Raw genomic sequence first — 20192 nt, forward strand, 5'->3', positions numbered from 1 at the left:
TCCTGGATGCATAATGTATTTAATATATATCCCTGGCCGGGTGTTCACCGTTTCATGGAAACCTCCATCTATGTAACAGCGGCCGGGTGTATGTAATGGTCCTTGCTTCCATTCAATGTTTTCATTTCATTTTCTCGAAACTTCCGGAAAATGTTTCTTGCGTCTTTTTGCTTCATCGCATCGGTTCAAGTTGACAACCGCCAGAGCACCGCCATGAAATAAACATCCATTCGCCGACAAAACCATTTTGTCTCTTTTGTGGAAGTAGATTTAATTGATACAAGTACGCCAGACCGGGAGCGATGGAATACATTTCGATTACGAAATCCATTTTATTATACATAGATACATAAATAATAGTATGAATAATTATACTCAATTTATTTAAGAAATTTATTCTAGAGCTTGCTGGTAGGTTAGTGGCTAGAACGACTGCACCTAAATCAGATGTCCAGGATTCGATTCCACTTCGAGCAGCTAGTTGTCAATCAGTAGTGACAGAGTTTTTATTTGCAAATATAGATAGATATTTGTTTTCAATTAAAATTAACCTTCATCCGCAACTCAATAGAGAAAAAAATTATCCTATGACAGAAATTGTCATAATCAGAGTTTTGAGTTGGCGTTTATAAAATATTGACGTAGTTAGTTAAATATTAATTTATTAGTAGTATTTTGTTAAATAGTCATCATAACAGCTTATAAATCATTTAAGATCTGATTGTTGTTAAAACTTAAGAAAAAAAAAATTCTTATTATCTTATGATTATATCTTTAGCTATATAGCTACGCGATAATAGATGAATGGTATTTCTAAAAATTTACATTTGTTCATATCCATCAGGATTTAAACTCAAGCATGGTCAGAAATATAAAAGCATATTTACTGACCATCCAAATATCCTACCAAATATTCAGAAAAAATTAAACAGACCTGTTTCAAAACTAATAAAACGTAAAAATCTACTTCATTCTTTCTTTTTATGTTTTTCTACTGTTATCAGTTGATTTTAAAATATTTTTTATATCCATTGAAATATATTTTATATATGAAATATATTGGTTTGTTTGTTTTTTTTTTCATATTTGTGTCAAAGTCGTTCATTATATAAAATACTACAAATTATCTTATTATTCGATACTAAATCATATTACTACTATATAAAAAAACATAAACTTCTCCTTCGGGAAGTTAATAAAACACACAAAAAATTGGTAGAGTTCTTTTAAATACAAATTACTTATCATGTTATGCTACCTACTTCTGGCAGCACTTTAATTATAACAATAAATACAAAAATGTGCAAATTTCATTTCAAATTTCAAAATGTTGAACAACTCAACGTGTAGAGTTTGCAAACTTTTATTTGAAACATTGTATAAAAAGATAGCTTGGCATTTTTTTTCATGTTAAAATTTATATTGGAAACTGTCGGCATTAAAGTTGTTTAATGTTGAATACTTAATTTTCTTTAAAAAAGGGGTCTGTCAATGGGACATTATTGAGTAGTATCTAATAATTTTTAAAATAAAAGATAAAATTTATATCGAAACCAATAAAACGCGGACAAAAGCAAATTTGTCTTAGCATATAACAGGTATACTCTCTTTAATTTCTATACTATTTTATATGACAACCTTGAAATGTCCTGAAAATAAAATTAGCTGTTCAGTTTTAAAATTTCGACACTAATAAGCTTTGTACCAAAATGAAATTTAAAGTAATATACAATAAATTTATCAATTGAATTCGATATCATCATCTATTTTCTCTACAGATACTTAAATGGAAACAAAATATTTTTCTATATTAAGGTTATGCAATAAGTAAACATAAACATTGGTAATACACTCGGGATATATCTTTGAAAATAAATATTACCTATATTCTCAAGAAATACACTCACGATATATAATTTTACAACATGTTTTCTCGTTTGTATTTGTTATACATAACATATAATATTATATACAGCTACGTTATGGAATTATGTTATAAGAAAAACATTTTTACTAGAAAAAATATTTTTCGGGGAGGTAAATTTTGCAACAGTTCTCCACTACGGTTTAAACTTTTGTGTCAAACTTATTCTCACATTTTAGCGTACTAATTTTATATGATGGAACGTTTCATGATTTTGGAAAAAATTTTACAGTAATATGTAAGTCGGATAATCTTATTCAGATATTTTGCTAATCGCTTATAGGAAATGAGAGAACAAAAGCAAAAAGTTAATATAATACATCCAGAGATAAACAAGTATTAATTGATTATATTAAATTCACTTTTTTCTTAAGGTAAGTTTGTATAATATTTAGTCATTTTATCATATTGCATGTTGTTATTTTATTAACTTCCTCTGGCATATGGCAATTTTCTTAAGACCATTGTCAAACTTTATTTTTTACAAATGGTAGATTTTGCAAAGAATAGTTTTGTTATTGCTCATCCTGAATAAATTTACGCTATTAATATTATATTTATACACTAATTAAAAATAAAATATAAAAACAATCATCTTTCGTTTCGGTATTACAAACAAGCTTCTATACACATAAAATTTAGTTTTGATTATAAAATGGGAAGTTCCAATCTTATCCACATTTTTCCATCATACTACTAAAAATTCGTAACTGTAACATACATTTTGTAGCCTTGTATTTTGACAGTGAAAATATTGTAAATGTAAGGCAATTATAGTTTAGTATGTATAATTTTATGTATATGCAAAAATTAATAAACTTCTTTAAAAAAATATTTTCAAAACCGTGTAAGATCTAAAACATATGAAATGAATAACCTTTTGTAAAACATAAATATATAATTATAAATTTATAATTATCCAATTTATATTTTCTACCGTTACATATTCATTTAAACAGTTTTGTTTTAAGTAGGACATTTAAAATTTGTTTCTGAATAATCGAATTGTAAATATTCAAATTATTGAAATTTAAAACTATTTTATCCGAATGTGAATGATAATTATTAAATTCAATTAAAATTACTACTTGCATTCATAAATCACTACATCTATTTATTGTTTCCCCAATAAAATCAGATTATTTGATGTACATGTAGTGTAGAAAGTGTAAATATGTCTAAATTAACATGTTTTTCGTATCACTCACAACGTTAATAAATCTCAATTTTCTATCTATTTATATTTCATTCGAGTGCTATAAAATAGATGTCTCGTCGTAAATCTTTTTCGAGCTATTAATCTGATATAAAATAAATATTTATTCAACATTTTCCACTTGGCATAAACTTTGTGGAAATGCAGACAGACATATGACAATATATTTTTCAAGTCAATGGATAAATGTGAAGATTCGTCAAGATCAATTTTCGCATTACCTCACTCGAAGAAGACTTGAGTATCGCCGCGTCTTGTCTGTGATAACATCTTGTTATTTTCAGTGCCATCACTTTCGAAAATAAACAACGGCGTACGCCTGTCACATACATAGTTTCTAGAACATGATTTCGTAAGAATTTTACTTTAGCTTAGATGGAAATTATAAATAACGCAGAAATTTCCGTAGCATTTAATGAGATTTGACATATATGTAGCACGCCATTCCTTTTTGGTATACATATCTCAAAATGGGTAAATAGAACATGATGCTTTCATATCTAATGTGGCAATTTAGCTATCGAATTTTAGTAACCACAATCGTTTTTGTTGTTGACAGCACAAGCAAAGATCCGAATTATTAACTCATGCTATAGTCAGTTTTACATTTGTTAACTTACTTCTACTTATTAACTTCTATATGCAAATTTTGAAAATTAATACAATTATTTTTTTAAGTTTTTTATTATGTGTGTTTATGTTAACTGCGTGATCATAAAAAAATGTTTTTTTGAAATTGCAAAAAAATCGAAAATTATCATTTTTCCATGCGTTTGCGTTTCAAGCCTCCTGAATATTTGGCATACTTTAGAAAAAATGAATGTATGTTGTGTGTGTATTTGAGGGTGTGTATATATGTATGTATGGATACTATTTTTCTTTCGCGATTTCGAGTGCATAAATCAACTAATTCAAATAATAATTCATGAAAAAGTTGTTGTTGAAAAAAAATGTATAAAAAATATATAAGAATGCTACTAAATTCGTACTTTTATAATTTTCTTCATTACAAATTAAATCTTTTTATATAAAAATTGAAAAGGATTACTACTGGGTAACCTTTTAGATCTAAGGTTTAATATTTCATGAATCATCGAAATTACTGAATGTCTTCCTTTTTGTAAAGACAGATTGTAATTCAATAAAGAGAAATAAAAAAAAAATTATGAACAGGTAATTCAGTTAAGTTTCTAAACTACTAACTTATCTTATAATAAATTTCAAAATCAAATCTATAATTAGAAAAAATATTAGTGCATATAAACCATCTTGTTACTATGAAAAAAATCAATCATAATAGTAACATGATCTATATTTTACAAATTTTATATACATTTTTAACTGTTATAACTGTGAGATCAAAAAACCCTATTAGAATTCTATCAAAAATATTATTTTATATTAGATTACAACAGTTTTTTTTAAATTACTTCTATAAAGTGAGCTAGGCTATAGTGGATAGGGTAAATAAGACCAACTAAGCCTTTACCGTGGCAAAATTGCAAAAAATACAAAAATAATAAATCTGGAGTAAATTTAAAAGCGATAAATTAATAGTTACAGCAATGCTGCTGATTAGTAATTCTGACGAAATACTAGATCGAGGTCATATACAGTGTTAGTGTTATATACTTTGCCAAAATGTGTCCATATATTTTGCATTGGTTTGTCATGAATGTAGCTATTATTTCGTAATTTAAAATTTACAATAAGACATTGGATATGTTTGTCCCATGGCTTTCCCATTGAGTCAAATTTTAGAGAATAGTAAAAAAACACATTTCTCTAATTAGGAAGTTTTACAAAAGTTTTACAGTAGTTTGGTATTTGTTTGTTTGATACGTGTTATGTAACAGTATAATTCATTATATTATAAATTTTAGACAGAATTACTTATATTCAAATAGGATCTTTGTGCCCCGTCCTACCCTATAGCAATGCTGCTTTGTTTTTGCTGGATAACTTAATTTGCTATGTAATGGCAAAAATGTTTCATACTTCAAGCTACTTTTGCCAATGTTCAACGCTGTGCCATAAAGAGAAGTTTAGGGTGTAACCTGTTGGGACTACTTAATTAAAAACGTAAAAGTGCATCTTAATTAAATGTCAATTAACATTGTAATAGCACATAAAGTTTTTATTCATATATAGCTTATTACATAAATTCATGTATGCAATAGTTTAAATATTTTTAGGACCTCTAAAATTATTTTGTTTTTGAATAAATCCATAAAATGTTTCATAAACATGTTTGAGTAAATCTCGACAAACGCTCTCTCTAAATATCTTTCGAGAGACATAGTTTGCTACAAACATTTCTAGTCTCAAGCCTCGTGTATGTAGACATAGGCCTCTTGACCCCGAATAACTGATTCGTTGTTTACAATACTAGTTCTCTTGGTCAGTAAGGACTGGTGACGACCCACACCTGATGCCAGGGTGGAAATCGATAATAATATTGAAATAGCCGTATGCATTCTGGATAATATATGTGGAACTGAATGCAGAAGAGCCATTACCACATAAACTCATATATGTGTGGTAAGCCTATTTGTATGCTCCGGCTTTGCATTTATATGACGAAATTTGATGGAGTGGCATTAATCAATTATTTGTTGATTATCATACGTTATCATCGTCGATATGTTTAAAGTAGTTATGGTTTTGGGTTTTGATATTGAACTCGGGTAATGTATTCTGGGCAATAAATTTATGAAAATATTATCTTCGTTATTTCATTATACATTAGTTTAACTAACTTTCCGAGAATAATATATTATCACAAATTTAAAAAAATTAATATATTTTATTTTTGAAAAATACTTTAGAATATTAAATTCAGTTACTATTATTTGAACTTCACTGTATCATTCATGTATTTGATTTGGGCTCGCTAGTAGATCATTGGCTAGAACGACTGGACTTGAATCAGAGGTCACGGGTTCGATCCCACTTCGAACAATAGCGAACCGATTAGAATTAATTATAGTATTAAGTCAAATCAGCCCAACAGCTTATAGGACATTCAAGTTCTAATTGCTGTTCCAAAAAAATGTAAAAAATGTTCCAGAATATTACCTAACATGTCAGACCTTTTTTTCACTATTCATCAATATTGCAATGATTGTAATAATAAAAACACATAGAGATGAGACAACTGTTTGGGTTGCCATCTATAATAAAACAAACGTCTTTTGTAAAAAAATCATTACAACAGCTCATAGATCCCATAAGTTTTGATCTCTGTTCATTATATAAAATAAAATTGAAAACATAAAAAAAACATAAAAAGTAATTTAAATTTACTTAAACAGAGAAATATAATTTGTTCATTTTTTTTCAATAATTCTCAGTTGATATTGAGTATTATTAGGTCATATTCTTCATAATATTTTTTTATATCCAAACGTATCTTGTCAGTAGTTGTAACAGTCACATATTACAAGTTTATGAATACGTAATTGATGTGATTATAAGCCAGGAAAAGTTTGTAATACATAGAATGAATAAATCGATATTTCAACATAGAAAATGATATAGCATATCATGATATACGTGATGAATAATGAATCTATTTCCTATGGAGAACTAGTAATAGGAACTGAATATATAATATATATGGCCCATAATCAGTGTATTAATTATAGAATGGTACTTTATGAATATATTTATAGATATATATATATATATATATATATATTACATTTAATGAGTGTCAACCTTAACTCTTATTTAAAATCTCGCAAATGTGGTGACAAGAAAAGCTTCCTAACATTGTTTTCTCTTGACCCAGTTATTTTGTCATGTGATATTTCATTTCTAAAAGCACATTTATAAAGTTTCTATAAGCGTTCCTTTTCATTTTAAAATATCCGATTTCACATTGTTTATTTTGTTTCAACACCACTTGTGATATGAAAGTCTTTGCGACAAAATGGATGTAATAGATATGTAAATATTTTGCTTTTAATTATAAAATATACACATTTCTTAAACAAACGTATATATATATATATATATAACTTTTTTACACCTCTTTCGCTCATTACTTTTTCACATTTTTTTTAATTAATGTTCTGGTTAAATAAATTGTCAATAAAGATTCTTAAAGATTAAATATTAGAATAAGTATATTATTTATCAGGAAAATATAATCATTAGTTACTGCTTATCATAATTATAGAGACTATGTCTATGAATAATTTGCATTTAGTATGTTAATATGTTTTGCATTTGAATTGTCCCATCATGGCACAGTATCTATGAAAATCATCAGTATATTTATTTTATAATGGGCTGATTCGCAATATATTTTGATTTATACTAATTATATCACTTGATTTAAACAGCTAGAATTTTTTTATTCTCTATTTTATTCACAACTATCTAATTAAGAACATTTAATAAATTTTGAGAATTTACAATTGTCAGCGATAAAGGGACATTGTATATATGTATACGAGTATTGTGTATCGTATAGTGACATGGTGGAAAAACAACTCAATAGTGGTGTTTCCATTCGTTATAATAATAATATTTTAATGATAATTAAATACACTTGACTATTCTCTTATAAGTAATTTCTTATAAATAATAACTAAGTTATTACAGCTTAAAATTAAGAATACTTTCTCAAATCTCGTAAAAATGCAAATGCTCAAAGAAAAAACAAATTTCTATAAGACGTATTAATGAGGTTTTTGCAATATATGCGTGTTTTAGAATGTATTATAATGTTTCTGAAAAGGAAAAGATGTGGAATTCTATATGTACAATCCTGACTCGTTGTATTTTTATTAGATATATTATCCTCTTCGCATTTATATTTTCTGTGAATCATAGAATTCCTAAGATTTCTCTTTAGGACTTTTGCCTTCTGCCATAAATCAATTCTATGCGAGCATTTATCCATTGAATCTATTACCATTTTCTCGTCGTAGCTTTATTATTATATACATCGGCCGTCACAAATAGCCCCGAGCTTGTCAAAAAGTTTTCGGGAAGGCCGTGAAATTGTTAATCCCTCAATTCGAACTCGATATCAACTCGTAAATCTTAATTATTTCCCACTCAGACAAATGTTCTAATCTGAGCGCTTAATTAACGGCATCTGTCAAACAGAATCGTTTGTAAATCGCTGTTATATTTTTATTAAAACTTATTCAATCAATATTAACGACAATTTGCGAAAATAAATCTTGGGAGATGAAAACAGACTTTCGCAAAGTGAAAGAATAAAATTTGCAGTATTTTTATTTGATAATATGACCTTTTTATAATAACACATAAACAAGTAGGCGTTATACGAATAACTTATTTTTTGTCATTATATATTCATCATACTGCTTGATATCAATCTGGCCGTGATTGCAATCTGACCTAGTACTAGTTTGCTGGCACAAGATATTAACCATACAGCACAACAGATTCAATAATTTTTTTATGAATTGGATTTTTGTCAATTAATTATTCTGCAGTCACTTATAATTTGTTTCTTAATTTTAAGTCTTTAATTATGTAGTTTGAGTTAAATATTCCACTTATTGTGAAAATTCTTAACCAGTATATTTTATATTTTTTTTATTATATTATATAACTTGTATTTTACTATCGATTAATATTTTGGTCATTTATATTGTAAAACAGTTATTTGATGAAACCAAGTTTCATATCCGTAGTTTTGCTGACACAATTCGAAAATTTTCTTGTGAATTTGATAAATGAGAAAACTTTTGAATAATGGAGTTTAAGTTATACAATATCGAGTACCCTTGTACAAAGTAGTGCTTGAAACTATTTCAAACACCATCTTCATAAACAAACTTCAAAATTAACGAATTTTATAATACAGCTTTCAAAGTTGTGTACTGTTAACTTTTTTAAAATGGGGAAGAAAATATTTTATATAACTGCAATGGGTTCAATAGCATATTGTCAATAATTGTAGGATTTTCAAAGTAAAATAGTTAATAATGATATTGTTTAAAATTCAGTATTTCTAATTTTTCTATCAATTTTCAATCTCATATTCAACTTCACTGATATTTACCCTTTCTATTAGAATTACGAATTTTTTTTTAGCAATACGCGTCAGTTCAACAATTTTTTATTACTCTCAATAGCTTACCATTATATTATAACAATCTGTTCACATGGTAGATTTATCTTAATTCAATATAATATCGAACAAAACCTCGACAGATGAGTTATGTCCAAGATAAAAAGCGTTTTGATCAAAAGCAATTCTGTTGATATATCGCGCTAATGAATACATCTCATTTTACTTCGAGCGATTATTACATTCCGTTCTCGTGCTTTCTAAAGACCTTTTGGCATTAACAAATAATAAAATAATTTAATACATATATATATATATATATATATATATATTAAATATTTGATATATATTTTAATTCCAATATTAGATATATATGAATAATTATTAATGTTTTCACATTTTTGTTTCAGAAGTTCTGCGCAAGGTTAATGATATCGTCCTAAATTGAAGGTATTTATAGATATTCATATAAATTATACATTATTGGTTTTAACATTTGTCTTTATATTTTGTTTTTATTGTATAAATTAAACTATAAATGTGATTTATTTATAACTGAATCACTTTTTATTAAAATAATCTTCTAATATTTAAATCGATAATAGAAGGATATACTAATTATTTATTATGAAAATTATATAACATTCAGGACGCATGAGAAGTTTAACTAGAAAAATCCTGATTTTTTTTTGTTTAATTCTACATTTGAATGCTTGTGACTTTTGCACGAGTTAAAATAGGAGTTTATCTTTGGATAAAAAATATCAAGTCGAGAAATCTTGTTTAAATCCGGCCCTGCAAATATTTTTAATATATCTATTTTCTTTTGCGAGATATGTACTGAAAGCCTTTCAAATTTCTACGACTTTATATACTTTAAGTCGAATAATTCGAAAACTATTTGAGATTTATATTAATATTTTTGTAAAAGCTTTCAAACTTTATATACAAATATTAATAAGCTCTGTAGATATAAGTTCACTCCAAACGATTAAAAATTTTCACAAAAAATCGCTAATTTATAGCTACAAATAGTGTTGTCAGGCTATAAATAGTGTTATCTGCGATTTATTCGCCAATAGGGAGGAATATTGAACCTAAATTGGGCCAAATTGTACTCTCTTAGGTTCTTATTCTTATGTAATATTGAAACCATTTGTCGAAAATATCTAACATGGAAAAAATTGTCCATATTAGAGAAATTTGTGCAACAGTTGATTGCATTATAATGCTCTATAACAGCTCCGATACCTAAAATCACCAATAAATAATAATTCATTTTTTGTTAAATTTAAGTCTACTATTTGCATATGTTGATGCAACTTGCCTTAAGGCAAAATGCCACTTACAAACCTAGTTTTTGAAAGAGCAGGAACGCCTGTACAGAAACAGAAACCTTAGAAAAACTAAAATCATCATCAGCTATAAATAATTTATTCAATCAGTTTTTCGTAAAGAGACGAGGAGAGTGTATATTTAATTTGAATTGTTGGCAAAAAAAATTGGAAATAGAATCAGATAGATCAAACCTTACTCTTTGGGCCGCGAAGCCACGTGAAACTTTTGCTATAATTGTATATTGAGCAGGTTGAATTATCGTGATGGTATTCTGGTATATTTTTGTTACAAAGATTTACTAAAGATTCTGATTAGCAATTTTTTTACCAATATAAAGTCGTCTAGTGTGAGAGCAATCTTAAGTTCAGCTTAGATCGTTCGCCAAGGCTCCACCTGAATGAATTATCACTACTGAAAATCCACTAACGACGAACATTATTTACACGTCCTGATTTACGACCCCCATTTCGTCTATTCAAACGTCTTTCTGCCATACCTTGATATAGGCCCGACATGTGCCTAAAACAATGTACGATCCTGATACTTAACATTCTGAGGTTAAACGGTTAACATTTATTACATCCTGTAAGTCATGATATATAAAATTAGGTGAAAATTCTTTCAACACCTGAGTGATTATATAATAATAAAAAGTAGTCTGCCCGAAGGCAGGTCCATGGTATGAATGCACCACAAAATCAATGATTTTCCTCTTCTTCCTTGTTTATTATTTCCATTACCGTTTTATTACCAATAATTAATGGTCATTAAAAACTTAATATTTGTTTTTTTATGAATTTTTCTTCCCCAACTTCTGCTTCTATGCTTCCGGATTCTGTGCTTTGGCTTTCAGTTCTCTATATTTTCTCTTCTTTCGTAAGTCATCAACCATCTGCATTCTTCTTCTTCCCAATCCATTCAGTTCTTCTATTGTGCCTTCGACGACGTCGTGTAGGAGGCACTCCTTTTTCAGAATGCGTCCGATCCAGTTTCCTTTTCTTTTCAGGACCATGCTCAGTTGAATCCTTTCTTCGCACAAATTCTCAGGACTTCTTCATTTGTTATCTTGCCAGTCCACTTTATTTTTTCCATTCACCATCAGCACCACTAGGATTGATAATATACCTTTTTATTTTTAAGAAAAGATTGTAAGATGATCAATTCAGAAAAGATGTTTAGAAATAATGATGATTGTAATAAAACCTCATAACCAGATTTAAGCTGTGTGGTTATCAAGGTGTCGCAGTTTCGAGCAAGAACTTTCAAACTTTTCTTTTAGACATAAAAGATTATGCTGTTACGAAAGAATGTAAGTCAATTTTACTTTGCCTATTTTTTTACCAATTATGTGGCAAATTTGTTGCACCGACTAAAATAAGAATTGAATCAGCCAATATATAATAAGAATTCTATACGATTATAATTTGAATTATTTTAGTATTGATTTCCTAAAACTTCAAATTTATTTGTGTATGTTATTCAAATTATGCTATAGCATTCTAATAGATGCCTGAAACACAAGTATGAATAACATACCTAACCTACTATTTAACATACACATTTTACACATTTTGATCATAGATTAGAGAAAAATTTACCAAATATTATTTTCATTTATAAAAAATTACCATTTTTCAATTACCAAATAATTAAATGGTTTAAGAGGAAGCAATTATTCAATATTTGTGTAATTATTACAACGTTACATCCCCATGCAAAATTAATTAATCGGTTAATTATAACAGAACGCGGGATTAGCATTTATAATGTAGTTATAATAATAGGTAAAAATAATTGTTTATGAAAATTTATTCATTATAATTCTTTCGCCTGTTTATACGAGTGTCGTCTATGGAAGACGACCGCATAACGCGCTGTGCACGTGTGTCGTCCATGGACGACGTGTTCTGAATCGGTCTTTTTGCTTCTAGTAATTCTAATTAATTTTCATTGTAATTTTTCATTTATAGAGGCGTAATTTTTAATTTTTTAACACATTTTTATTGATGATGATTGAAATTTCTTGAAATATATCGTTGTTTCTAGTCCATTCAGTACTAATGATGAATGAATAGTAACGCTGTTCCGTACAGCAGCGACATTTTTGCGGAAAACTATGGTAGGCTATTTGAATTCGCAACCTGCTTACTGCAACATACCATTTCAAACAGAGTTGTTACATTCCTTAGATATGTTCGTTTTCATTTTATTTATTATTGAAATTCGATTATAGATTATTCATGTACCGCAACTAAGCTTCAGATCAAACAAGTTCTAAATTCATTATACCCTGTCATAATATCTTCATCGTCTCATTTAATTAGTTTGTTGCGAAACCGAATTCAATGCAGAGAATCAGGTTGTTCGCAAACTTGGGAACATTCTGCAAGCTGTTATGTACCTGTACGGCAAATACAACAAGATCATATGAAGGGTGACGACTAAGTCGAACACCATTAGTAAACTTTTGCCTTATCGTAAATCAGTTAGTTTCTCACGACATAGGTATATTGAGTGAGCAAAACCGCGATGATCCCATCGTTATTGGATTGAATGCATTAGTTTGTATGGATAGACGAGAAAGTTGCATTGAGAAGCTAATTGGAATTTACCGGATTGCTCTTATCGCATTACGGCTTTAGTAGTTAGGAATCTGTTAAAGATAATTCCTTATAGTGATATTAGTGACTATTGGTACAAGTTTCAAAGAGACATCAAAACCAAGTATATTTGAAGTACTAATGGTACACTTGAAAAATCTTATCTTTCTGCAATTAAAATAATTTCCATAGTTTTTAAATTTTAATTTTCATTACAATATTTATTTAATCCAAGCAAAAAGAACTTAAGAAATAATCTACAATTATGTATTCCCTTTTAACCTTTTGCAAGTTTTACATATTTTCTCTCAGAAAGAAAATTAATCTTGTAATAACAGCATTTGCAATTCTTTGTGAGAATTTTATTAATGTTCCAGAAGCACAACTGGTACTTTGAAACCCATAAAAAAACTTTACTCCAAACCTGAGCAATGAAAGGAACAGAAAGCATAGTGCATAATTTACCAAACAAACCCGATGTCCGCGCGAAGCTCTATGCAGGAAGAGCAAGTCAATATTTTATTCATTTTCTTCTATAATCTGATGAAAATTTTATTATTTTGTGTAAAGAGATGAAATTTGGGTATTTTTATAAATCGACAAAGGTAAAGAATATTTGAGCACTGTGGATGAGTTCTTTTATTTTATGATTAAAAAAACAAGAGAATTGTGCCGTTTCTAAGCAAATTGCTGAGTTGGAACCTCATTTCTCTTACATGCCCTAAAACCGCGCTTATCTGAAAATTTTGGTTCACAAATGAGTTTGTTCTCATAATATTTGATTTATAAATTTTGTCAATATGATATATTTAAAATTAATAAGGAACATGTAGTGATTTTATTTTTAGTTTTGAATACAAAATATTTTTATATGATTAGTTTAAAAATGTAATTTTGTTACAAAAATTATAAATTTAATTACATAGAAGAATTATACAACTAAATTATAAAAGATCTAACAATAAAAATTATGTAACTTTGCTGAATCTTAATAATGAATTTTTAGCTATTCTTGGCAACTGATTTATCAAATTTAAATATTTTAATGTTTTGTTTCACTTATAACTGAAGCAAATGAAAGCTACAATAAAATAGTTTAAATCGTCTATATTTTAAATCTAAGAGTTTAATTTTTGGCAAAGGCAGGTTCAGTCGTTTCAGAGACACCGAGCTAAATGTGCAAAAATGGCAGTTTTTGAGAGAACTAAGCATCCGATTTGAATGATTCAAAAAACTTTTTGCTTGTGTAGACGAAACGATCGTTTTTGAATATTTTTTTTGTTTTTTATTTTTTAATTTTCAACAAAAAAAATTTTTAATATCGAAAATAATTTGAATTTCAATGTTTTCTAGCTAAAGTTTTAAACCTCACTTATATACTTTAAATAAATAATTTTAATTTTGCAATTCAGTTTATATAATTCTTATAAATATTAGATAATGTCCTTCGATTGATTAAGTTTATTTATTTACTTTTCTGTAAACATATATAAGTTAGAGTATCTATATCAATCCATTTTAAAACATTTAATATTTCTCGAATATTTCATTACGATACGGGAAGTTCCAATAATTTGCCTTGAAGCACGATGCCATACACTACTAGTTTATTTTTAACTTGATTGGGTTTTATATCAATATACAAAAAGATTTATAACTTTCGAACCATTATCAATGTTAAGCGAAATTTTATGTATAAGTGTAGAGTTTTGATCTCTTTTAACCCTTAAAAAGCTTTTAATTAAAAATTTTAGTGAACTTCAGAAATTTATCCAAACCTTTTTCAAAATATTCATAATTTTCCAAAATTATTAAAGGCATATGACTATGTAGAAATTTTAAGTAACTTGCCTTAATACATAATTTATTTTTCTACCGACCTGAAGTCTATCTACCACATTCAGCTTTGGCAAGTAATTAACTTAAATATTGCACGATTCTCGTCTGTGCACGGATATAAACGGATTACTGCGGCAAGCTTTTATTTTTCATACAAAATTATATATAGCATTAAAATAAATAACTTACGGGAATTTTAAGTGCTTTTATAATATAGTTTTAGTTCGTGTACAAAGCTTCTGGTTTATTCATTATTCACATAGATATTAAAATTCCAAAGCATGAAGTCTTGTAAAGAATATGGATTTAATAACTTTACTTGGGAATGATTCTATACAATTTCTTATAATGAATTCAGAAATAAATTGGATTATAATGATGTTTGGTGCACGGAAAACCAACTATGTTCTGAATACCTGCTCCTGTCCATATTTCTTGAGAAACAGTTGAATAAATTGTAATATTCTTAATCGGAATACCGAACACGAATATTTTATAGTGATTGTTTTAATATAAAATTGTAAAAAGCAGTGATTATATGATGATATATTCTCAAAACAAGGTGTAACTGAGCTCGTAGACCTCTTATTATAATCTTATTAGAATCATATTAAAATCAAATAGCATCTTCTCAATATGATCGTATAAAGTGAAACACATTTTATAATGAATTTATGCATGGTTAAATAATTTGGTCAAATCATTAAATTTCTTATTTAATCTATATTATAAGTCTAAAAATATACGACATTTTAGACATATGATGTCTTCAATAAATTATTTCGAAGATGCTTCTACTATAAAATATTGGTTGCAAAATCTCCGGACGGACAATGTATATATAATTGAAAATTACGTCGCTACTACTACGTATAATGCTTTGAAATTTATTACCTGCATATAAAATATTTCTCTATAATATATTTTATGGTTCAAATTAATTTCCTTTACATAGACGGAAAATGAACTGTATAATGTAAAAGAGATTTTTGATCATGTATAATTTTTCATTTCCTTAACTACGTGTTTTAATCAAAACAAGTTTTATCAAATGTACATGTTATATAAAGGTAAAAGACCCAGTTATTGACCCTGGCCCAGTTTCTGACCTTTTCAACTTTTTTTGGAATTAATTAAAAAACTATACATTTAATGTGAAAATATTTTTTTTCTGAATTGACAGTAATTTATTCTATGCCTCATTAATGTCAATTAAAAAAATATAAAAAATATTAACTAAATAAAAAAAATTTTTTAAACCAAAATTGACTGTGGAAGCCATTTTTTAGCTTTAGTCTAAACAGTTTATGTAAGAAGCTACGACAATTGAGTTCGTGCACTAATTATGATGTAAGTACGAAAATCTAACTAAAAATATACAAATAAGTCAATAATTAATTAAAATTTATTTTAAAATATTTATAAAAATATTAAATTTAGTTTTATTACTGAAATTTGAGGGTCAATAACTAGGCTCAATTTTAAGTGTATGTCACAGTTGTTGACCCTGCAATTCTAACCTTCTAAAAGCTAGGTTATCTGTCACATGTTTTTAGTCACTTGTTCATTAAATGTAAAAATAATAATATTTTATTTTTATCTTATATTTTTTTTACTATTTTTCGTAGTAAAGTGATAAATTTACATTTAATATTCATTGGTATAAATGAAAGATTGTATTTAATCTTGTAAATACATCTTTTAAGTGATAAAATTATTAATAAAAAAATGTCAGTTTTATCAACGCTTAAATTATGACTGTTTTAGTTTACTAATATTTTTATTATTATACAATTATACAATTACAATTAATTAAATGAAAATTAGAAGAAGAAAAAGAATTGAAAAAAGCTGAAAGATCCAAAAATAAAGCCATCAAGGAGGCAGAAAAAATAATTAAAAAGAAAAACTTGAAGAAAAAAAGAAACAAAAAGCTCTTAAAATAAAAAAATGTCCAAGTAATTTAAATAATTAATTTTAATTTTTTGTTTGTGTAATATGTTATAACATGACTTGAACTATTTATACGTTAAATTTTAACAAACTGTATATTTTTAGAATAAATATTTAATTTATTTATTTTAATAATAATTTCAGTTTATTTAAAATTAGTAAGCACTTCATAACCTAATCATGATTAAATTTGATGGTCAGAAATTGGGCTACGGTCAGGGTCAGAAACTGCCACACGAAGAATTCTGAGGGTCAGAAACTGGAGCTCTTAATGTCAATTTTTAAAACGTCAATTTAAAATATAAATTTAGTTCAAATAATTTTTTTATGCACATTACTTTATTTTAAAAATCCTAAACTAATAGATAAAATTATAATTTTCTTCATTAAGTTAAGTTTTATATTAATTATTATAGTTTAACCTCCACCGTCACTCTAAAAAGGTCAGAAACTGGGCCCCTTACCTTACATCAAATATGTATATCACTTTCAAATCTTTCGAAAAAAAAATCGTTTTACTTATATATAAATATCGGCATAGCCCTTCAAATTATTTTTAATTAAATTTTTAATACTGTATATCATCTAAAATAGCACCGTAATGTAAGTTATGTAAAATTATTTATATAAACATGTATCAATATACTCAAGATCTTATGAGATATTGTGATTAAATATTACCTTACTCATATTCTTATACTTTAATCTTATAAGCACACATCAATAATAACAACGCAAAATTTATAAATTTAATAACAATTACTTCATTAAGTGATTTACTAAACTATCTCAGAAATTTATATATTAGTAGATAATTTGAAACTTTAATTTTAATAACTACCCTTTCTGGAATTTTATTATTATGGTTTGTGATAAGTTGTACCAACTACTGTAATAAGTCATTTAATTATGTTTCACAAATAAATTCCATTACAAGATAACAATATATTGCGCGGTTGCATCCGAATAATGCGAAAAGTTTTTAATGACATTTGTTTTCCAGTATATTCTGAGAATGAAATAAAATATATTCTGTGTGAAACGTGATTGTAATTATTTTTAAAATGAGAATGATGAAAATTTGCCTTTGTGCGCATTATGACTAATTTACTTCTGGTGTTATTTTGATTTGTTTTATATTTATAATAATAATTGAGTTAATGATTTATAAGGTCGAACTATCGAATAAAACTCAAAAGACCAATTGTATTATACAATATGAAGATTTACGTAAAGTAGCATTACCATATTTCAAATATAACAAAAAGTTGAATGAAATTAAATTAAATCATACCTAAAAATATTAAATTGCAAAATTAAGAATTTTTTTTTTTTGGTAAATTTTATTTGCTTAACCTTATTTAACTACTAAAGCTTGTTGGTTGTATCAAAAAGCTTTATTTAGAGCTTTTAACCTTCACTTTTTAAATTATTTTTGGTTGTACCGGAGAGTTTTTTTCAGAGCTTTTAACCTTCATTTTTCAAAGTATTTTTGGTTGTATCGATGTGCTTTTATCAGAGTATTTAAGTTTTAAAGTATTTTTTAAATTGTTTTCAATATTATTAAATGAAAATTCTTATTTTGAATAGTCTAAATCTAAATAATTTTCATTTTCCAGCCAGTCAAATAATTAGTTTGTTGAAAACTTTTATTTGATTCACTTTTTATAATTTTCTTTATTTAATAAAGTTTAGTTGCATACTCGGTGTTTACCTCTGTCGATGATTATTACTTACTAATTGTGCATCATTTTGTTTTCAAATTAATTTCATATGCCTACATATATATGTGTGTTTGAATTCATATATGTGTGTTCACTATTTTGAATAGCTGTCAAGTAATCTGCTAAATCCTTGTTAAAATATCAAATTATCATTATCAGTTTATTAGTAATGAACTGATCATTCAATTATATTGATGTTGTATATCAGTCATCGCTTTTGTAAACTGCGAGCAAAACTTACTCATTCGTGAAATGAATTTAATTAGTGTAGACTTTATATACAGTTGCCAATAATTCGCATTATTCAATTACGCGGATGATAACATTTTATATTTATTGAAAATTGTGTATAAACATATAAATTTCATATTGGGGAAATACTTCATTGACGTACAATAAACAACTGATTTCATATATTATATGGTTTTAATAAAAAATCAATAATAACAAAAATCAAAGTAGCTATGATCATATTATCCGAACGATTTACATGTGAGGAGACATAAAAATATTTTATTATTGTTCAAGATCCTATTGGATCCCTTTTTACAAATAGCTCCTAGTTCCGCTATATATAATATTTGCCTTATGTGTACTAAAAGTCTTGATTGAATAAGACAATAATATAATTATTATCATATGAGACACATGATATATATACACAGGACGATATCGGATTCAGATTTACAACAAAATACTTGCATTAGTATTGTCTATTTTTAATTTAACTGTTTCTTTACAATGCCTTGCTCTATAATAAGGTAATAACCAGGTACATATAGTATCGAATTCGAGGCATTACCTTCCTTGTGTACTCTTGTAACAAATTCGCTCGAATTCCTCAAAGTTTGACTCCTGTAATCAAAGCGTTCAGTGTTGCGTGATGCCTCGAGTCGGCCCATCGATATATACTAGGAAATTGTCGAGTAACAATATCCTGAAGGGTCAATATGTCCAAATTTGCTTACATAAGCCTACAAGTTACTCAACAGTGTTCGAGAATTATTAATTAGACTTGAACACTTATGATAAGGATGAATAAAATTTCATCAAATTTCCCAAATTTTATCAACATTAATATAAACTCAGAAATTGTTGAATAACAATATCTTGAAGGGTCAATATGTTCCAAATTTGCTTACATAAGCCTAGAAGTTACTCGGCAGTGTTCGAAAATGATTAATTAGATTTGAACACTTGTAATAAGAATGAATGAAATTTAGTCAAATTTTCCAAATGTCATAAATCATCGATATAAACTAGGAAATTATCGAGTAACAATATCCTGAAGGGTCAATATGTTCCAAATTTGCTTACATAAGCCTACAAGTTACTCGGCATTGTTCGACAATTAGACTTGAACACTTGTAAAAAGAATGAATGAAATGTCATAAAATTTGTATCAATAAACTGTTTAAAAGTCCCTAAAGTAGTTAAAAAAATCGGTAGTATTATTTATAGTTTTATAAAACTATTTGTTTCAAGGTTTCACACTCCTAGGAACGGTTGTGACAAGGCATAAAATTAGGTTTAAAACAAG

General features: G+C 27.0%; 1 long non-coding RNA gene across 1 annotated transcript in view; it reads left to right on the top strand.

The window, feature by feature from the left end:
- The window catches only part of LOC113385387, a 185368-nt gene that overhangs the window by 103333 nt on the left and 61843 nt on the right, over window positions 1-20192 (top strand). Inside the window, exon 3 of the long non-coding RNA XR_003367991.1 lies at window positions 9609-9648. This is a non-coding gene — a long non-coding RNA (uncharacterized LOC113385387). The remainder of the gene's footprint in view (window positions 1-9608; window positions 9649-20192) is intronic.

Source organism: Ctenocephalides felis, unplaced genomic scaffold (assembly GCF_003426905.1).
Source record: "Ctenocephalides felis isolate EL2017-DRISC unplaced genomic scaffold, ASM342690v1 CF-g0.4_SCAFFOLD_03571, whole genome shotgun sequence".
Taxonomy (NCBI): Eukaryota; Metazoa; Arthropoda; class Insecta; order Siphonaptera; family Pulicidae; genus Ctenocephalides; species Ctenocephalides felis.